The 22,949-nt window shown below is 42.2% G+C and overlaps 1 long non-coding RNA gene across 2 annotated transcripts in view; it reads left to right on the plus strand.

The window, feature by feature from the left end:
* The window catches only part of LOC140907088 (uncharacterized), a 34,229-nt gene extending 30,673 nt beyond the window's left edge, over positions 1-3,556 (plus strand). The window contains exons 1-3 of one of the 2 annotated variants that reach the window (XR_012157365.1): positions 1,386-2,474; positions 3,241-3,321; positions 3,412-3,556. This is a non-coding gene — a long non-coding RNA (uncharacterized lncRNA). Of the gene's footprint in view, positions 1-1,385; positions 2,475-3,240; positions 3,322-3,411 lie in introns of those variants that run through there. The other variant, XR_012157364.1, reaches the window with a different exon arrangement.
* Positions 3,557-22,949: the final 19,393 nt, after the last annotated feature.

Genomic DNA, 22,949 nt, shown 5'->3' on the forward strand with positions numbered 1-22,949 from the left:
ATTTGCTGACCTCTTAAGTGACCTGCTTGTCTGCCTTCTCCTCTTGGCGGTGTCTCCATCTTTCTGCCTAACAAAAGGGTTTTGGTACTTCACAGCACCTGCACCAGAAGTTTTGTCATCCTGTGATGGGGTATTCCTGTGTACCAAAAATGCTAACAAGGGGGCTGAACCACAAGAAATAGCCTTGTAACAGTCTCTTAGCTGTTTCCATAGCTGATTCCACTGTACCATTGCTCTGAAGGTATGTTGGGGAGGAGGTATGATGGTCAAACTTCCATTTGCTCACAAATTCCTTGAATGCTTCCAAGGCACATTGGGATCTGTTGTGGGTGAATGTGGGGTTTGGAATGCAATTTCTTGCAAAGTGGTCTTTCAGTTTGCTAATCACTGACTTGCTTCTTGTATCAGGCAGGGCATCAATTTGTATCAGGCTCCCAACAATTTGAATAGTAGTTCGCTAATCTAGTACTGCTTTTCCTTGGAGGTAAATAAGTCCACTCCCACCTTTTTTCCATGGTTGGGGGCAGGGGGAGGGGCACAGCTCATGTGGTAAGAGTCTCTGCTGGCAATTTTATCACACAACTGGCAAGTCTTGCATCCTGCTATCAAAAAGCACAGTTGTGAATTCATTCCCTGGCCAATAAACACACTCTTCAGCCCGTTTAAGACACCCATCAATGTTCAGTTGTGAGGCATGTATTTTTTGCGTGACATGCTTATGTAATGAGGCAGGGACAATAACCCTCTGTCCTTGAAATCTGATTCCAGTCTGCATATCCAGTTCATCTTTAATTTGAATATTTCATTCTGCTCCTATCTGTACTTGGATTTTGTCTTCTGGTAACCCTGCTAGTATCACTTCCTTGACTGCTTATAGTCGATGTCCTTTTCCATAGCCTCTTTGATTTACACCAGCTTCACTCTTGGAACTGGGAGATAGTGCACATGTTAACGAATTCAGTGTTCTGATCCCCTTCCTCCAGCTTGCTGATGTTGGGTATATGTGCCCTGCTAAGGGTGTCAGTAATCGCCCTGGACAATATCTGATCTCCACATGGACTTGCTGGAGTCGTATCGCCATGCACTGCAATCTCTTTGGAGAACTAAGAAGGGATTTTGCCATGATTGTCTCTCAGGAGTTGTGGTCTGATTGCACTATTATTGGGGGCCACAAGTGTACTGATGGAATTATTCCACTCCAAATACCACAGACAGAAGCTCCTTTTTCTATTTGGGTGTGCCCCTGTTTGGTCTCTGTTAAGGTTATGCTGGCATAAGTGACAGCTGCTTCTGCAAAAGAGCTACACCCAGTCCTTCCTCAAGTTCTTCACGCTAGCATGTCAGTGGCTCTCCTGGCTGGTAGTACTTCAGGAGCAAGCAGCCATTATCTTATTTCAGTATGTCAAATGCTTGCTGTTGGGAACCCACCCAGTCCCACTCAACATCCTGGCTTCTGAGCTGACATATGCATTCTGCTATAGCCACCAAGTGTGGACAGAACTTGGACAGAAAATGTATCACTTCTATGACATGCTATATCCCTTTCACATCCAATGTAGCTGGTATGTCTCTGACTGTCTTGCTCTTGTTTGAATTTGCTTTCAGTCTCTCTACTGTGAGCGGATGTCCAATATATGATACGTCACACTGTTTGGGTTGCATTTTTTCTGGGTTAAATTTTATGTTCTTGTTCCTGCATTGATGTAGAGAAGCTTGTAGTTTGCTATCATGGTCTTGTTCAGCTTCTGTATCATAACTTTCTTCTCATACAATGAGGATATCATCTGCAATTATTTTCATCTCAGAAAGTCCATACAGCACTTGGCTGAGTCTCCTCTGAAATACTTCCGGTGCTGGCCTTATGCCCATTAGCATATACAGCAATCTGTTGCAACCAAATGGCATTACAAAGTGTGTTGGACTTTTTATCCAGGCTTACGTGCCAAAACCCATTCATTACGTCCAAGACTGTAAAGATTCTGGTTTTGGAGAGTTCTGGCAAGATGTCATGAATTGTGGGCAGTGCATAGTGGCATCTTTTCAAAGTCTTTTCAGGAGGTTTTGGTCTATGCAGATGTGTATTTTGCCTGGTGGCTTCTTTATCATCACCATGTTGCTCACGCAGGCTGTACTGACCTCTATGATTCTATGATACCCCCCTCCTACAGATTTTCACAATCCTTACATACACGAATATGTAATGCCACTGAATTTTCCTTCATGCTAAGCACACAGGTTCCACTGTTGTGTCTACCTCTAATCACAGCTTTCCTTCAAGGCACCCATCACCTTTGAAAACATCCTTTTATGCTTTTAAAATTGTTTCCTGTGTCCCTGGGACTCCCCATTTTTCTTCTTGCCTTGCAGCTATAAAATTCTGATGTTGCGCCATGATCAGATCCATGGCTCATATGGTTGTGTTCCCTAAAGAGGGGTCTGTGGTGCTTACCATCCAGCATCACAAACTTCAGTTGGTACGTTTATTTTTCAAGTTAGTTACTACAAAATCACATTTCCCCACAGGCTACATTATGCTGTCATTGTACTTTATTAGATTGCAACTGCTTTTTGTAATGGGCGTGTTTGACTTCTACTCACTCCGAAGAATCACATTGCAGGAGAGTTTCCCACTGAAATTGCATGTTGTGTTTCCCTATTAACATTTTTACATGCATGGAGGTTGGTATTACCCCTAGTTACTTTCCTGTCCCAACAGCCTGAACCTGATATGCTCACAGACTCACAGATAGAGTCATGATCATCACCACTCTCTGATGTGCTATCTTTCTGAGAGCTTCTTCTGCTCTTGCACACACTGTTAAAATCAATCAGCTTGCTACATTCTTTGCACTGCCATCCTAGTGTGTGGGTCATCCTGTCTCTCACAGTAAATGCATCTCACTTTGGGTAGGGAACCCTGGCCACCAGCTCTCCTTTGCTGTTGTCTCACTGCATGTACTTCTGGGAGCGGGGCGCCTCCGAGGGCTTTCATCATTTCTCTTGAGGCTTCCTCTGCACGCCCCACATTTAAGCATCTATCTAATGTGATATCTTGATCCCAAGTGCCACAGACTATCCTGTATCATACCAGGGAGTCTGTCAAGTTCCCAATATTGCATGTAGTAGCCAGTGTGCATAAGGAAATATAAGGTCTATGCCCTCCCTTTCAGATTGGTCTTTTGTGAAAAACATGTGTCACTCCACAATTTCATTCTGCTTTTGTGAACAATCGGTTTCCAGGGTTCCTAGGATTGCTGTGAGGCTTGAGGCAGTGGGAAGCTTCAGAATGGTGCAGATTTCTCTACCTTGTTCCCAAATAAGGTAAAATAACAGTTTTATTCTCCTGCTGTTGTCGTCATCATCCTCTGCACAGCCAGATCTGTGTATACCTCAAACTTTTCTTTCCACCAGGTTCATTGCTGGACTATGCTTTTGTCTTGAAAATCCAGGGACCCGGGGGTCTTCAGACCAAGTTCTACAGCTCATGCTGCCAGCTGCTGTGCTGCAGAGAACTCACAACTCCATTTGCTGCCACCATGTTTCATTCACAAAGAGAGATGCTGAATGCAGGTTATGTTAACCATGTGGAACTTTATTAAATCCTGTGCACTGCTCTGCCATGTAGTTGAGTTGCTTCCAACTCCTCACGTTCCGTCTTTTCCTAGTGTCACATCAATAACAATCCTCCAGAGAATGTGGGCTTTCTGACTTTAGTTCCACTGATCATGATATAATGGGGTTAATTTATTACAGAAGAAAACCCAGTGCACATAACAAATCCTAACACTATTAATTCAGGCAATGCATCAAGAGCATCCCTAGCCTCCTTTACTGTGCCCCGGCTCTCCTATGCAACCACAGCATCCCTTGTGGTTCTCTGGCTCTGAGAGCCAGCAAGCATACCCTTCTGCTACTCTTAGCCTTCATCCCCTTCCATCCTTTTCTGTCCTTGGCTCTCTGGCTCAGGAAGGACAGCTGGAAAGCACCTCCACTGACTTCCTAGCCACAGTGGCTAAACAGCAGGTAACAGAGGTAGTTAGACACAAAAAGAGATCCTTTAAAACTGGAAGTCAAATCCAACTGAGGAAAATAGAACGCAACATAGACTCTGGTAAGTCAAATGTAAAAGCATAATTAGGCAGGCCAGAAAAGAATTTGACAAGAACTAGCAAAAGACACACAAAAAAATTGCTCTTGGTTTTTAAGTACGTCAGAAGCAGAAAGCCTGCCAAACACTCAGTGGAGCCACTAGATGAACAAGGTGCTAAAGAGCACTCAGGGAAGACAACGCTGTTGCAGAGAAGCTAGATGAATTCTTTGCATCAGTCTTCACTGTAAAGGATGTGAGGGAGAGTCCCACATGCAGGAGTGGTGGGTGAAATTCTGTGGCCTGCGTTCTGCAGGAGGTCAGACTAGATTATCATAATGGTCCCTTCTGACCTAAATATCTATGAATCGATGAATCTGAGTCATTATTTTTACCTGACAAATCTGAGCAACTGTCCCATATTGAGGTGTCAGGAGAGGAGTTTTGGAATAGATTGATAAATTGAACAGAAATAAGTCACCAGGACCAGATGGTATTTCTCCAAGAGTTCTGAAGGAACTCAAATATGAAATTGAAGAACTGCTAACAGTGATTTGTAATCTATTGCTTAAATCAGCCTCTGAATGGAGGATAACTATGGCTGATTTTTGCAAAAGTCTCCAGAGGCAATCGTGGCGATTACAGGCGGGCAAGAGTAACTTCCATACTAGGCAAACTGGTCTAAACTATAGTAAAGAACAGAATTATCAGGCACATCGATGAACATGATAAGTTGGGGAGGAGTCAACATGGCTTTTGAAAAGGGAAATCGTGCCTCACCAATCTATTAGAATTCTTTGAGGGGGTCAAGACACATGTGGACAAGGGAGATCCAGTGGATATATGTACTTGGACTTTCAAAAACCTTTAATAAGGTCGCTCACCAAAGACTCTTTAAAAAAGTAAGCAGTCATGGGCTAAGCGGGAAAGTCCTCTAATGGATCAGTAACCGGTTAAAAGACAGGAAACAAAGGTTAGGAATAAATGGTTTTCATAATGGAAAGAGGTAAGTACAATCTGTACTGGGACCTGTGCTGTTCAACGAATTGATAAGTGACCTGAAAATGGGGGTAATCAGGGAGGTGGCAAAGTTTGCAGACAATACAAAATTACTCAGTTTAGTTAAGTCCAAAGCTGACTGCAAAGAGGTACAAAGAGGTCTCAGAAAATTGGGTAGCTGGTCAAGAAAATGGCAGATGAAATTCAATGCTGATAAGTGCAAAGTAATGTGCATTGGAAAACCTAATCCCAACTATACATACAAAATATGGGATCTAATTAGCTGTTACCACTCAAGAAAGAGATTTTGGAGTCATTGTGGATAGTTGTCTGAAAATATCCGCTCACTGTGCCGTGGCAGTCAAAAAAGCTAACAGAATGTTAGGTACCATTGGGAAAGGGATAAAAATAAGACAGAAAATATCATATCGACACTATATAAATCCATGATACACCCATACCTTGAACACTGTGTGAAGTTCTGCTCGCCCCATCTCAAAAAAAGATATATTAAAATTGGAAAAGGCACAGAGAAGGGCGACAACAATGATTGGGGCATGGAATAGCTTCCATATGAGGAGAGATTAATAAGGCTGAGACTCTTCATCTTAGAAAAGAGACAGCTATGGGGGGGATATGATTGAAATCTATAAAATCATGATTGGTGTGGTGAAAGTGAATAAGGAAGTGTTATTTACCCCTTCATATAACACAGGAACCAGAGGTCATCTAATGAAATTAATAGACAGCATGTTTAAAACAAATATAAGGAAGTATTTCTTTACACAACGCACAGTCAATCTGTGGAATGCATTGCCAGGGTTTGTTGTGAAGGTCAAAGTATAATTGGATTTAAAAAAGAATTAGATAAATTCATGGAGGATAGGTCCAGCAATGGCTAGGGATGAAAGCCCATGCTCTGGGTGTTCCTAAAGCTCTGACTTTCCAGAGCTGGGACTGGATGATGAGGATGAATCGTTCAATAAATTGCCTTCTTCCGTTCACTCGTGCTGAAGCATCGGGCACTGGTTGCTGTCAGAAGACAGGATACTGGGCTAGATGGACCATAGTCTGACCCACTATGGCCATTCTTATGTTCTTATAATTGACCAAACTGGCACAGGAGAGATGTACCTACTTCATTTACTGGGGCCGAACCACCCAGTGATAGGAATAGTTTAGAATTTGACTATCCTTTCTAGGCAGGACATCCTTGCACCAATGTCTGGTGGCTTTAGGGTGACCAGACAGCAAGTGTGAAAAATCGGGACTGGGGCTGGGGGTGTTTCTAGGAGCTTATATAAGAAAAAGACCCAAAAATCGGGACTGTCCCTATAAAATCGGGACATCTGGCCACCCCAGGTGGCTTAGACAAGGGCACTATACTGGCCTCTAGACAGCATACAGAGGAGTGCTGCCTCAATTACACCACCTTGGGGCCGTCTGTTTGTGACAGCAGGTGGAGTAAGGATTGTAATGCATGGCTAGTAGTGCCTGCTAATGCCACAAAAGCTAAGGAGCTGGTATTAAAATAACCTCCAGTTTTTACAAGTTGCTAATGAGCTGTTAACAAAAAAAAGTCTCTCTTGTTTAAAGCTTGGCACAGGGCTTCAGTGCCAAAAGAAAAACTAGTTTAACACATTTAGTTTAAATCAGGTCAGGGTATTTTTAAATGGCAAATGTTCCAATAACAGCTACAAAAAAAGAGAATGGGCATTTTCAAAGTTTATTTTGTGCTTCTATAACTTTCAAAGTGGCTTTGATTTAAAGACTTAGAATGGTTATCCTAGTTTTGGTGTTCAGTACTTTTTTGACTTTTTTTATGTCATTACTCCACAGCAACAACTTTTGCCTTTAGGAATCCTGTGGTGGAATTTGTTTTCCTTCCAGTGTGTATGCATGTCTCCTGTTAATGGTAATACGGGTGCATCTAGGAAAAACTAGCCCATTTGCTGTGTAAGCAGAGTAAAATGCACTCGTTGTAGATTCTAAACCAACCAAACAATACTTACAGTAGCTCCCACTGGCATGGGAGATTGTAATAGTGTCTCTATATAGTGTCATTAATAATCTAAAAGATTAAGGATTTTATTTTTGTATTTATATAGCATCTTTCATCTGAGGAGATCAAAATGCTTTATGAACATTAGCTAATTCTCCTCCTACCCTTGTGATGTAGGTAAACATTATGATAATCCTTTCACAGGTGAATAAACTGAGTCACAGAAAGACTATAAGTGACTTGTTCAAGGTTACAGATGTAATCAGTGGCAGAGGTGGAATTAGAACTTGGGGGTCTTGGATCCTACCTGCCCTGTTCTAACCTCCAGGAAATACTAGGATTTTTTTCCTACTAATCATAAATGGTGAAATAACTATTATCATCTATTATGTTTATTATACTAATAATGATTTTATTTATTTAGTGCCTCCCTAGCAAAGCAATCAGAATGCTCCAAAGACAATTAAAATGAAATTACTAAAATAAATAAACAACAATAATTAAAAAATTCATAAAAGAAACAATGTAAAACAACAAACCAAAATACTACAAAGGTCAGGAAAAGTGGTGTCATCAATAATAGATCTAAGTGAATAATATGAAACTAATAATTTATCTAATGAGTTTAGTCTCCATTCCTTGCTTGAAATTGTTAGATACCTTTTTGCAGCAATTTTAAATTTAGGATTTGATCAAGAATGCTTCTCTCTGAATATTTGATATTTTATTTGCTGTTTCAGCTGAGGAATCTAGTTCTGATTGGTCAGTTAAATCACAAGGTGCTGTTTCTTTTTCCTGCCTGGATGAACTGTGCATAAATACCTGCACTTACACTTTTAAAATCTTATGCATGCCCTTTTCAAATTCACATTTGTCAAACAATCAGGCCAATACATGTAATCACACAAATGTCCATGGAAAATTAACCCAAGTATTATAGTAGCTTACATGGGAGACCTTGCCTCTAAACTTCCTTATGTTCAAATCCAGAGGATCAAATTCTGATCTCATTTATACAGCTGACTTCAGTAAAGCAAAGCACAATGAGGCCACTTACATTATTATTTTTAAAGGGATCCTTCAAATTTCACTCCCCCTTTCCCCCCCTCAACCAGCACTCAGAAGGGCCTTATACAAAGCCCATTTAAATCAGGGTTTTTTTTTTCCCATTGACTTCAACAGACTTTGGCTCACACCCCAAGACTCATATTACAAGATCTTTAGTGAGTGTGTATTATAGATGGTAGCACCTCCTATTATTATGATTGTCTGACATTTTCAATTATAACGTCCTGTTCTCAGCTGCTTATAACTTTTGCCAAATTCTAACACTTAGGTTGAAATTCTATATGCCAGATGTCTGACTCAGGGTGAATATTTTTGGAAACATTCAGTCAAAATGGGTCAACCATTTCCAAGAACAAGGCCAGGGAAAAATACATTGATTTTCCATGTTAATAACATTTGTGCAACCTTTTTTTTGTAGTGCCCCCAGGGTTTGGAGCAGGGACTTAAAGTTTGGCAGTGGGTGGCGTTGTGCCTTTTTCCTTAGTTTGCATGTGCTCAGTAGAAATGTCTTAAATTTTAACAGCTAAATTCCTCATAAAATTTGTCTACACTGAGCATATTCCAGCCTAAGGCTGAGATGGACTTTCTCTGCACTTGCAGCTGGGCTGCTGCAGGATATTCTGTACGCAGGTACAGGCACTGGAAATGAGAGCAGAGAGATGGGGGTGAGGGGGTTCTGCACTCTCTGTGACTCCTCTGCTGGGCCCATGCAACATCGAGGAGGAAGTTCCCAGAACTGAATGCGGAGGAGGGGATAGAATAGAAGCCAGATCTGAGGGACAGAGGAGGGATAGATTCAGACAGGGAGCCTTGTGATGGTGGTGGAGAAATTAGGACTGAAGGCTGCTGGCGGGAGAGAGAGAAATTGTAACCGGGAGTTAGGGTGGGGAGGGGAGAGTGGGATTGACTGGGCAGGAAGTCTGAGACTATGAGCCAAGGGAGAGGGGAGGAGCAGACTAGGAGCCAGTAGATTGGGGGGTAACTAAAATCAGATGAGGAGGGGGAATACTAGGATTGATAATGAGTGGGGTTGAAGATGGGAGACAGATCTGATGAGGAGCTAGGGTGCAAGGGGAGAACTGGTACTGGGTGTCCAAAAAGACTAAGACAAGGAACTGGGGGATGAAGAAGTGGGGAGGGGAGCACTGAGTTTGGTTGAGGATTCTGGAAATGGAGGTAAGGATTGGGAGCCACTGGGGATGGGGAACATGGACACAGGGCATGGGGGACAACTAGAGGCCAGGGTGGGGAAGAGAGAGAGATCAGCTGATGAGTTGGGGAGGGTGGATCTAGGACTGGCTAAGCAAAGGAGAGGGGAAAAGAGTTTGGGGGAACAGGGAATGGCTACGTTAAGAGACTAGGGTTGGGAGTGGAGGGGAAACTAGGACAGAGAGTCCAGAAGGGGTGAGGTTAGGACTTGCTGGGCAAGGAGACTGGGACTGTGATGAGAATCCTGAGAAATGGGACTGAGTAGGAGTGGAGAACGGGACTGGGATGAGCAGCAAGAGGTAGGGAAGAGACAGGACTGGGGCAAGGACAGGTTGGAGAGGACAGAGTAGATGAAGTCCTACTGAGGGTCGGGGGAAGAGGAGTCTGTGGGCTTGATCTAAGAGTTCCAGTTATGTTGATGACCCTTGTGGGTGTAAATGTGAAGCCACAGGATGAAATTACTGTATTTTCAGTTTGCTTTTTTAAAAATCTAGGAAATTGCACACACAAAACTATGATAAAAGAACATTATTAAGGCTGGTTTCAGAGTAGCAGCCCTGTTAGTCTGTATTTGCAAAAAGAAAAGGAGTACTTGTGGCACCTTAGAGACTAACCAATTTATTTGAGCATAAGCTTTCGTGAGCTACAGCTCACTTCATCGGAAGCTGTAACTTCAAGCACTCACAAGTTAGGAACTATCAGCCCTGCCTACAGTACTCGCAGAGCAAAAGTGAGTTCCCCAAGTCACCTAGGAAGTAAGTGGCAGGGCAGAGAAATGAACCCAGATTTCCTGAGCCCTCATCCTGTTCACTAACCAAAGGGGGGCTAAAACAGTTCTTTGAAAGCAGAGGCAAACTGGTAAAAGTGCTATGCTAAAAGATTAGATTCAAACCCTCATCTCTTCCATCCTATCCTCCAATGGGCTTTATCTCTCTGACATAGAGCCTCTGCTTTTTGCTTGGTAGGGCACTGTAAAAGATTGTACTGAGCCAGGTGAAAGTAAAGGCCATTTACCAGACAAGAAGCTTTCAAGGATGCATCCCAAGAATCTTAAACCCTTTTGCCATTTCCCCAGTCCACCCATGAAACTTGTTCAGGAGTCCCAAGGGAATCACTGGAGCATGCCAGGAGAGAGGTGTGAAGCTTAGCGCTGTGCCTTTGTATTGTGTACTAGAGGGTGAGTGATCCAAACTCTGAATCCCAATGTATTGGTACCAGCTTCTTCTTGAGTGTTCCCTTAATCTAACTTACTTTTGTATTTAATCAAAATGTAAGGGTCTCAGATTTTTTTATTTCCTTTCAAGAAGCAACAGAGAAAAACTCTTCTATTTGATCCTGCTGATGTTCGCTTTCCAACACCTGCCACCAGCACTGCTTGGACACATCCCTTTTATTTCCTATTCCCTTTTAAGTGCCTAGGTGGCTTTGATATATTTCTGTCTCTCTGTCTGTAATGGCGACAGGGTAGGTGGTGTTCTCAAGCCGGGCTTGGTAGGATGTGCCTTTATTTCATTAAAATCTTGTTGCTCTGCAAACACCAGCCTGAATCAGGGTTATTCTACTTGGACCAGGTCTGTTTTAATCATGGTGATGATATAAAGGACAAGCAGCTATAGGCACAACTTGAATTGCATGCAAAATTCATATATGATCAACCAAATGGAGGGTAGGGAGGGGAGGATTGAACGCTGGATGATTTACTGCCCACCTGTAACATTTCAAACTAAGGAATTTAAGCAATGGAATTCCAGCACATATATTTCATAATGGGATTTTTCTTTGTGTAAATATATATCTATTTAATACATACATTTCTCTTCATTTTAAAAACTCCTAATTCAACAGCATCTGCCAGCATTACATATGTCTTTCTGGAGGCAGCAGTGAAATTGTGCTGATAAGTTGAGCCCTGGGAAGTAGCCTGCTCCCTAGTGAATATCACCACAGTCACACTACTTTGCTATTGTATTAACTATCTGCTACAGTACAAGGAAAGCAGCTCTCTTTAGATTCTAATATCATTTCTCTAGGAACACACCTTACTCTCAAACACCCCCCAGAAAAATGGCTACAAAGCAGGGGTGGCTCATGTGGGGCACACAAACCAGATCCTGCAGTGTCTGTTTGCAGAGACTGACTCTGGACAACTCCTGAAATCTTACTTGAAACGTGCAAAACACTCTTTAACACCCCCCTCCTATCCCACCATCATAATCAGTCCTCCCCAACCCAAAAAACTAGGATTGTTCTAATTTATTGCAGGAGTCTTTGGAGTTTGAGGCTGACTTCTGTGCTAGCAGTAGTGGCTTTGGAGGTGTGGGGGTTCATGAGTTCTGTTGCCTCCACAGAAATCATCAACCCCCTCTAAAGCTGCAGACTGAGTGGCACTGCAACCTCACAACACCACTCTCTGAAATTTGGCCTGAGTGCCCCTCTGTCATAATGGATGCAATGCCTGCAGTGGGTAGCTGGGCCCACCCCCATTGGACAGGAGCTGCTGCAGGGTGTGTCCAGAGCAGGCCTGTTCTGCACCCTCTCTCCCACCCACCCAGGGTTTGCCCTCCAAACTGGGCCAGGTGCCAGGGCAGAGGGTGCTATTCTGGGTGGTCGGTGACCCCCTTGACCACAACAAAAAGAGTTTAGTCAAGTGCATCCATTACATTGGGTGGCTGCATCCAGCCTTGAAGAATGTGCCACTGGCCAACCGGCACCCTCTTTAGACTCAAGGGTAGTAGAGGGGGCCACCAGGCTCAGAAGGTCAGCATAAGGGCATAGGGGAGGATAGCATTGTTTCTCCCTTATCAAGCCCAGAGATGAGCTCAAATCAGACCCTGTAGCCGGATGTCTCTTAACACTAGGAAGGTTAAGACCTGTATCCAGATTAAAATTTTGCACCTCAGACCCATCTGCTGTAATAATCTCTTTGGTAATGGTGAGGGGAATCCCAGAGCCTGGAGGGTGATGAGTAGGGTCTGCACAACCGTACTCATCACCCTCCCGCCGGGCATCCTCCCATTTGCCAGATCCCCACTGCTGTCCCACCAATAGGAAGTGAACTGGTAAAATAATATTTGTGACTGATTTTTTTGATTGGATTTGTTTCCCCCACCAAATGATAAATTAGCCGAGAATATTTTGTTTGTTGTTCACACAGCTCTAGTGAGGAATGAATAATGCCAGTTTATTCTTGACTTTTTTCCCCACCAGTCATTCAGTTAAATTATTCTCCATTTTTTGCCCCCTATCATTCGTTCACTTTTATTTGGGAACCTTTTCTATAAATGTGGTCTGAGGTTTGCTTAAGTAATCGAACCTTTGGAAGGACTTGAATTGGTGGGTCCCCATTCAATTCAAGCATCGTAGAACTACCGCCCCCACCTGATTCAGGGTGTTTATGGGTTCTGTGGAAACCCTAACAAAGACCCCTTATTTCTTGGAGAGTTCCCACCTGTGTAATCCCCTCTCTCTCTCTCTCATTACACAGACACACTGCATGTTGATCCCCCACCCCACCCCAATGCTGACACACACCACACAGTGATTTCCCTTTCATCTTTAATTTTTTTTTACTCATACTGGTTAAGAACTAAGTGGTGGCTGTATGGCTTTTCTCCAGTTGGAGAAAGATGTAGCATATGGTCAGCTCACAAAGCACTGGAAACGTCTCCTTGGCATGCAGTCACTACGATCTGTGAAAATGGTTCCCTCTGCTCCGGAGATTAAGGACCAGATGCTGCTTCGGGAATAAAAGTAAATAAGTAATGATTTAACTGAAAACACTGGCTGATCTGTGCTGCTATAAGTGCGGTAGAACTTGTAGCCTGCTCTGCCTTTTGACTAATATACAACTCAGTGTGGGGATTATACTGTGGCAAGGCAGAGGATTGTGGAGAAGTTGTACGCAGAGCTGCTTTGCCTATGTTCAAATAATATTTGGGGCTGCATTTACGGGTCTCTCTCTCATGGCCTTGGTATTACTTAGAACTTGCCTCTTGGTAATTGTCTTACCTGGCACTGCACTGAGAAAGGCTGACATTTTCAAACTCGGATGCCTACATTTAGCAATTTAATCCATTTTGAGGGTAAGGACTTCTAAGTATGTGGCCTGAGTTTTCAACCCTCAGAGTCCTGGCTGTGAGGAGAAGTGGCTTGTATACCTATCATATTCACCCTTTTTCTGCCTCACTTTCTCCATCCATACACTAGAGAGAGTTGCCCAGCCCTCTCTCGCAGGACACCTTGGATGGAAGGTGATATAGATGTGTCATGCATTATCATTAATACATTACTACCAGAAGAGGAGACAGGCTGGATCAAAAGCTTGTTCATTTCACTTTCCTTGAAAAATGTCACTCAAGGAGCTACACAGAACTTGGCAGCTGTGCCAAAGGATAACTGGAAAGATTGTTCCACAAAGGGATATCCTACACAGTGCTCGCTACACATGTCACACAGTGAAAATATGGGCCAAGCATATGTAATGGGCACAGTGTTGTGTGCCTGAGGCTATAAAAGGCTTTTAAAGACTTAGAGAGAGAGACTACCTCTGTGCCTCCTATATACTACAGCAGGACCTTATAAAGGGCTGGAACAGCCCCAGAGCCAGCTATGGAAGAATTCCTATAGACTGCTTATGACCTCTCCCCTCTCACCACAAGCCCTAGCATAGGGGCTGGAGGGAGTGGGCCTGTGGCAATAATATTGTAGGTCTGCCACCCCCATATCAAGCTCCCAAAATTATTCCGGGGGGCCATGGTTTCTACTGGAGCAATCTGGAATCAGGAGGGAGCAAAGGGAGGTTACAATCACCTTTCCCTTATTATCCCTGGGCTGGGAGTTCTGACCTGCAGCTTCCAGAAGCAGCACACAGAATCTCCGCCTTCGCCCACACAGCAGCCTTGTGCCCCATTCTTGCTTTCTGCATCAGATTATTGGGACATCTCCAAACACTGAATTATATATATCCCAGCAATACAATATGCCTGACCTTTTGCAGTGCCGTACTATGCAATAGCGGTTACGGCTCTCTGCTGCAAGCTGCAGCATGTCCATGAGAGGAATTATCTGCTTTTCAGCTAAGGTAAGTCATTTACTGTACAATGACACTGCTGGCATAGCTGTGAAGTGCCCCATAGGAAACATAGGGGGTGGAGCTAAGTAGGTTTGATTGTGCCAACCAATGAATGATTCCAATGTGCAAAATGGTAAATTGGTAAGAGTGGTTCAGTGCACTTCATCACCCAAGCAAAAACTTTGAAATAGGCCTATGTAAAATCAACTTATTTTGTTTCCCAACAACTCCCAGCGCACATTACAATTTTCTCCTTGTTACTGTGCCCTGGAGGCAATACACACACACACTGTGCTCATGTATCCAGATTTCTCCCTCCATTGCATTGTTGTTATGTATGACTGTTTTAGGGAAAGCATTCCCACCCATGATACCTGGCTGTTGGTGAAGGCAGGCACATTGAGGGAATAGGGATTTGTTAATCGGATGAGATGCTGCTTCAGTATCCAGCTATGTCCACCGGGGGGTTTCTCCTGAGTGAGCTCAGAGCTGCACAGTGCCTATTACTCCAACTTCTTGACTGGACTTTCATGTTTAGCACCTCTTACACTGGGGCAGATCCTCAGCCAATGTCAATTTGCACCAGCTGAGGATCTGCTGCATTGTGCACATCAACTGCTGGATAGTAGTGAACAGGGAAGAAGGAGGCCAGGATAGGGACATAGAATCATAGAATATCAGGGTTGGAAGGGACCTCAGGAGGTCATCTAGTCCAACCCCCTGTTCAAAGCAGGACCAATCCCCAATTAAATCATCCCAGCCAGGGCTTTGTCAAGCCTGACCTTAAAAACTTCTAAGGAAGGAGATTCCACCACCTCCCTATGTAACGCATTCCAGTGTTTCACCACCCTCCTAGTGAAAAAGTTTTTCCTAATATCCAACCTAAATCTCCCCCACTGCAACTTGAGACCATTACTCCTCGTTCTGTCATCTGCTACCACTGAGAACAGTCTAGAGCCATCCTCTTTGGAACCCCCTTTCAGGTAGTTGAAAGCAGCTATCAAATCCCCCCTCATTCTTCTCTTCTGAAGACTAAACATCCCCAGTTCCCTCAGCCTCTCCTCATAAGTCATGTGTTCCAGTCCCCTAATCATTTTTGTTGCCCTCCGCTGGACTCTTTCCAATTTTTCCACATCCTTCTTGTGGTGTGGGGCCCAAAACTGGACACAATACTCCAGATGAGGCCTCACCAGTGTCGAATAGAGGGGAACGATCACATCCCTCGATCTGCTGGCAATGCCCCTACTTATACAGCCCAAAATACCATTGGCCTTCTTGGCAACAAGGGCACACTGTTGACTCATATCCAACTTCTTGTCCACTGTAACCCCTAGGTCCTTTTCTGCAGAACTGCTGCCTAGCCATTCGGTCCCTAGTCTGTAGCGGTGCATTGGATTCTTCCGTCCTAAGTGCAGGACTCTTCACTTGTCCTTGTTGAACCTCATCAGATTTCTTTTGGCCCAATCCTCCAATTTGTCTAGGTCCCTCTGTATCCTATCCCTACCTTCCAGCGTATCTACCTCTCCTCCCAGTTTAGTGCTATCTGCAAACTTGCTGAGGGTGCAATCCACACCATCCTCCAGGTCATTTATGAAGATATTGAACAAAACCGGCCCCAGAACCGACCCCTGTGGCACTCAAAGACATGAGTCTTTTCAAGAGACATGCTAACTCTTGGTCCAAGACCAAACCTTTGTTCCTTGCTTTTCAGCTGAGAACAAGTCCTCCTCCTTAGGGGATGCAGAGGTGTCTGCATCACTGCATGGAGTAAAGCATGTTTACTGTAAAACACCTTGCTGTAAAAACATGCCCATAGGTGTGTGCAACATAGAGTTTTTTCAGGAGGCCCATAGCACTTCCTGCCACTGCTGTATAGGACTATTGTCTTTAGGTCTTGATCCAAAGCCCATAGAAGTCAGTGGAAAGATTCCCATCAATTTTACTGTGCTTTGAATTAGTGCTTAATGCAAGTGGTGATGTTGGCTTTTTATTTACTTTTGTTGTATTTGATACCATTTGAATGGCTGGTAAATGACACATTTCTAAACTGAAAAATACAAGTTATTTAACGTTTAATTGCCACTAAGCTCTCAAGTCTATTACTTGCTACTGGGACCGCGAGCAGGTTTTAAAAACTGCTGTTAATCTCAAAGCCATGGTTGATTTTGTTCTAAATTCCATTTTTTCTAAAGAGCAAAAACAATTGCTCCATCACTCACACAAGCTTATGTTAAACTTCAGAACCAAGAGGTTATAGATCTTGATTGCTTTTCAGAACTAAAGAAATGTGTAAAATGTAGCTTTATTTTTCCTCCCCCATCCTAATTAATTATGCAAATAATGAAAACAAAAGGGGTGTGTGTGTGCTGTTTTGTGTATGTGTGTGTGTGTGTGTGTGTGTAAATGTTGCATCTTGCTGTGCGTTTCTCTTCCTGATTCCAGAACAGTCTCCAGTTAGTCTGTGGATATTTCTTATCTTTCCAGCATCATTTTTTTATGTTTAGTTCTTTTAAAATTAACTTTCTCCTGCATTATTGTGATTTATTAAAATGAGAAACTTTATATTTCTCTCTGAGTGTCTAGGAGTGGATCATTGTGGGGGAAGGGGAATGTGTATGTGTGTTATATAGGTGGAGGGGTAACATTTTATCCTTTTGTAAGATTAGTGCCTGCTTCTACTTTTGTTTTATTTGTGGGAGTGTAACAGGATGTTGATACTGCACAGGAGTGCAAGTTAGAACAAATGTGTTTGTACAATAGGTTTTGAAGGACGGTAGTTGAGAGACAAGTTTCAATTTTAGCATTAGCTACAGTAGCAACCCTATAAATGGAAGGTCTCTTGCAGGAAAACAGTGAAGGTTTGCATTCAATCACCCACATTTTAAAGAATTTAATGGAATGTTATTAATAGCCTGGTAAGAAATATTCCTTGTGTTGTAAACTGTTTCACCGAAAAGTGAGAACGGACCTACTTCCCTTTAATCCATCTAACTCCTCCTAGTCCTAACTGTAATGCTCATCAAAGCAAGCACAAGGGAAAATGATAGTGCATCTTGGAGCTAACTCTTCCCATTGCAAACCTAGGCACATTTATAACAAAGCTGTTCCTTAAATTATAACATCGTGTATTTTTTCAAAGTTTATTACTGTCTTTGAATCTGTGTTTGTAGCCTCAGGGCTGTGTGACTTTGTTTGCAAGACACATTCCCTGTGTGTTTATTAACATACTGTTAAGCTATATTCCCAGCATGAGCAGGCATCCTTTCAATCCATTGACTAGAGGATCGGGTCTGAGCATGCTCATTCACCAGAAATAATCACTAGAACCAAAGTGACCTCTCACAGAGAATGTGGCTCCACTCACAGCAAGACAGCAAATAGGAAATGACTTGGGGCTAGTCTTACTAAGCTGGGAAAATGAATTAGACACACTCCTAACAGAATCTGAAAACATTACATTCAGTGAAGAAGGAGAAAAGTTTAGAGCAAGAGGTTGCTTAGCATTCCCACTTGGGGACTGAAACACATTGATGGTTGTATTATACCTTCTTATGATTTGTCTTTCAATTGTGTCACCCTGAAAGAAATCTATCCATTGAACAAATATTTCCATTTCTGCAGGTTGCGATGGAGGCATATCTCAACATCTTTCTGTGAAACAAAGGTTTTTCACTTAAAAAAAATTTTGAAAGTAAAATTGTGTAAATTGCTCTGACCTTTGAGATGAAAAAATCCTTTACAATATGCAGTCAAAGAATTGGGCAACTCAGGCTTATATCACATTTACAGGAACATAAATTGCCACAATTGAGCAGCAAGTTTTATGGTCTTAAATCACATCATTATTTTTCGGGATATTGGTAGGGAAGCTAGAAACAGCAGATTGCATCCATCTCAGGAAATAACAACAGTCTTACTGATTACCTTCAGTATTTTGCTACACTGTATTAGGTCATTTTTAACCCTCTCATTTGAAGGAAAATGTCATATTTGCTACTCCGGGTAAATCACAGCATGGAGTATTTATTTGCCTGATAAGGCAAACCTACTATGTTTGTTTATTTTTTGTCTGTTAACCTACTGAGAGACAGGTCTCTGTATAAACTGGTGAAATCAATAGACTTGTGTTGATTTATACCAGGTGTTGAACTGTCCCAAAAAGTTTAGTGTTCAGCAAGTCTTTGGGAAAATTGGGAGGTTTAAATAAGGCAAACAGCTAAAGGAAGACAAAGATGTGGGAAAACAAAGGAAATAAGCCCTTCTTGGGAAAAAGACACTCCCATGAAAACAGTTTACTCATCTTAACACAATTACAAGGTTAAAAATTAACAAATAAAAATGAGTTGCACATACAGGAGCATCCCCCTCCCTTCAAAGTCATGATATTACAGATGGAAATTTGGATTTGTGAAAGTAGGAGAAATAAGCTTAATTGCAGGCAAATGTATTTTTCTTCAGATTATATTTTCTAGATACCTAGGGAGAATCATATAAATGCATTCCGCTAGAAATTCTCCCAATGCAGAGGCCTAGCCTGAGGCCTAAACCCCACTGAATTCAGGGTTTACATGGGATTTAATTGGTACATGCTGGACCTTTTGCACAGGGATGAATTTCACTCTCATTGCAGAACTGAAAATTTCCATTGATATGAGTGAGTGTTTTGGGAGCACAAAGAATGCAAACGATTCACCCTGATACTTTAGGTACACAAGGAATGCAGATTTAGATCCAAACTCAGGGCCCGGTGCTGCCAACCCTATTCATGTTGAGTACTCCCTTACTCCCTAACATGTCCTCATTAATTTACAGATGAAAGTCCTAGGGTGAGGGAAGCTCAAGACCCAGGTAAATAACATGTCATAATAAAGCTAGAAAATGATAATGCAAAATATATAGAGAAGGGGAAAATATATTCCCTGGAGGAGAAGTTATGGAAGGATCTAAGGGTAAGGGGCTACATCTTAAATTCTTATAAAGCAGCTTTATGCTACTCTGGCAGTGCAGAGCAGCCTTAAACCCATCTTAAATAGCCAGTGGAGAATTCCCTTTGTGGAAGTAAATTCTCTGGTGTCAAAGGACCAATGTAGGGGTTGTGACAAGGGAAAAAGAAGCATGGCCAAGGTCACCCCATTTGCTGGTGAACCCTGAGCGTGGTTTCAAGTTACCTTTGCCCCACCTTCCTCTTGAGCTGTAGCAACCAAAGCTTGGATACAGACAAGGATACAGACCTGAGTGGTTTTTTGTGTGTGTGTGTGTGTGACATTTACTTATTTTAGGAGAAAATATCACCAGTTTTCTCCTCTATAAATAAATGCCTGACTACACTAGTCACTTACTTTTAGAAGACAAAAATAAAAAAAGCCATGCTACGAAGAAGGCTGATTGCTGATGTGAATTCTGATTTGTTACAAATATTTTTAAAACAGCCAAATGTAAATAATTTCTGAAGTTTTCATGACCGTTAACGAAGATGTATCTTAAAGTGCTGGTCAAAATATGCCTGAGTCAGCTTGTACCCAAGAACAGCTAGACTTTTCTACCAGGTAAAATCTTTAAGGGACAAAATTCCCCCCAGTACAGAATGCTACTAGCTACAATATTTATGTCCCCCCCCGCAGTGTAGTATCTTAGCAGCTCACAATTTGAAATGTGTTTACTCCCATAACATCCCTGTGAGGCAGAGAAGTGTTGTTATCCCTGTTTTACACATGGGAACTGAGGCACAGGGAGCCTAAAGTCTAGACCCGCAAAGAGGACTTAGGTTCAGCATTGCAGCTCTAAACTTTAGGCACCCTGTCACACAGTGGAATTCACAAGGCATACATTTTTTAACAGTGAGAGTAATTAATCATTGGAACAATTTACCAAGGGTCGCAGTGGATTCTCCATGTCTTTCCAAAAGATCAACTCTAGCAATTATTTTGGGGAAGTTTTATGGCAGTAATGGGCAACCTGTGGCTCATGGACCATATGTGGCCCGAGAGGGTAATCCGCTTGCAGGCTGCCAGACAGTGTGTTTACATTTGCACAGCTGCCTGCAGCTCCCAGTGGCCGCGGTTTGCCATTCCCGGCCAATGGGAGCTGCGGGAAGTGGTGCCCAGTGTCTGGGATTGGTGAACCACGGCCACTGGGAGCTGTGGGCAGATGTGTAAATGTAAACACACTGTCTGGCATCCTGCCAGCAGATTACCCTGACGGGCTGTGTGCGGCAGGTTGCTCACCACTGTTCTATGGCCTGTGTTGTACAGGAGGTCAGACTAGATGACCACCATCACCATCTCTGGGCCTTGGATTCCAGGAACCCAAGTCTCCCACTGCTCAGCTGAGTGCCCTAACTATGCGGCTATACAGTAGCTTCGGGGGTGTCTCTCTTATTGAAATGATTTTACTTTATATAAAATACTTAAATGGTCATTTGGCCAGACAGAGTGAAAATTTCTCTGTAGTCCAGTAATTAGGGAATTCACCTGGGAGATGGGAGTCTCAGGTGCGAGTCTCCTTACTCTAGTGAATGAAGGGGGACTCTAAATGCATCTGCAGGCTTGGGTTCTGCAGATGAGCTAGGTGGGGAAATGTCTATTTTTTGTATCCTGCTAGGGCTTTGGAATTAACCCCAATGACTTAGGTAGTGGGGGTGCACACAAACAGAGGCACTTAGGGGACTTTTTCAACAGAATTGGAGGCATCTACAGAGTTGGCAGGTTGGTATCCTAACCACTTCAACTCCACAAACCTAGCATACAGCTCTATATGCTAAGCTCTATATGGCCTTCTGCCTAAATTGCATAAACATTGGTTCCTTAAAACACAGCAGGTCTGAATTCCTATTACAACTTTCAACCACAGAACAAGTTTCTACACACCGATAAAGCCTCCCAAACAAAGGTATATAGATTCTCGAAGATTAAACTGGTTAGTATCAAAATGGGCCCTTCAAGATTGTGAAAAGACAAAACTAAAAGCTATATGCTTCAGTTATCTTTCCCATTAGATGTCTTTAAAAAATAGATCAAGTTGGATTAACAATATATTTGTCATCTACCTTTGTCCAGCAACCAAAGTTTACCAAGTAGACACACATTACTAAATTACATGTTGCCTTAAAGAACTTCAAGAACAGGAACAAACTAGAATATCTTCAAGCTTGAATACACTATTTCTTTGTATGTCTCATTCTTATTAACAGTAGTCATCCTGGCTGAAAGGTTATACAATATAATAATACTTCTGGAAGTTATCTTTCTATAGAGTGGATAAGTTTGAGGGGGGGAAATGTCAAGTAATATTTTATAATATTATTTATTTTCTGTTGTTTCCATGCTGACAGAAACTCAAAAAATTATAATAATAAGGAAGAAAAATACTTTTCATTTCTATTTTTTTTCCATTTGCAAATACTGGTGGTTTTTTTCTATGTTTTGAAATGAACAATGTTCGGTGTGCTTGTTTAACAAGTGCCATATCTTCAGTTTATTGTCTTGTCTTTTTCCTGTCCATTGGTACTGTGCTAACAGGTTCTGCAGAGTTGGCACAAAACTTTGATTTATTTTGGGAATCATTTATTTGTTTTTGTTTGTTTAGTTTCTCTGTGATTGAAGTGCTGCTTCACTCTTAAAAAGTAACTGTAGACACTCATCATGCGGTTCTATGTTTGTCGTTTGACAATAATTTACACATCAAATATTCTTACTGTTCAAGCAAAAATGATGCTGTGTTTTGCCAGCCCTGTAAACTTATCCTGTGATCTGAGAGTCAAGCTAGGTTTTTTCTTCTTAGGCATCAGCAGCACTAATAAAGATTCTGCATTCTATGCCTTCAGAGACACCTGTGCAAACCAGTTATCTGCAGGTATAATTGACTGACTGACATTTGGCACACAAGTTATGTTGATACACAGGATTAAATATAATCCATCTCATTCTTACTCAGCTATGTTGGCTCTGCAGGGCTAGTGGGAGTAAAAAATAGTGAAATTTATTTATGGCATTAGATTTGGCAGATATGATTCAGAATCCACCTTCCACTGTAAGTGTAAGGTGCATTTCTTTGACCTTGCCTTCTTTAACACACTCACTCACTCACACTGCTGTCTGTATGTATATGTATATAATATAAAATTCCAAAACTGCATATGCTTCTCCCTGTAGGGAGATTATGATAGAACAAGCATATAATATATATTAGTAACATTGCTTAATCCACTACCAGAAAGGGCTCACCTACTATGGTGATGAGCATGTTCTAAGAACCTATATAGAGTAAAATGGAATCTACACAGGGAGCAGAAGTGTTCAACAAGAAAATAATGTTTACGTAGTCCTTGTTGATAGTAGAACAACTCTTTAAATAAAACTACATATTTGTTTCCAAAATCAAGGGTGATATTTAATGGTGTAACTCATTCTAACTTGTACTCACTTTGAAAATTACTCGAAAATGCCTATGTGACTAAGGGACTAAGTCCCATTTACAAGAGAGAGCTAGGTCCAGGTTTTTAAAGATATTTAGGT

This window comes from Lepidochelys kempii, chromosome 2 (assembly GCF_965140265.1).
Source record: "Lepidochelys kempii isolate rLepKem1 chromosome 2, rLepKem1.hap2, whole genome shotgun sequence".
Classification (NCBI taxonomy): Eukaryota; Metazoa; Chordata; order Testudines; family Cheloniidae; genus Lepidochelys; species Lepidochelys kempii.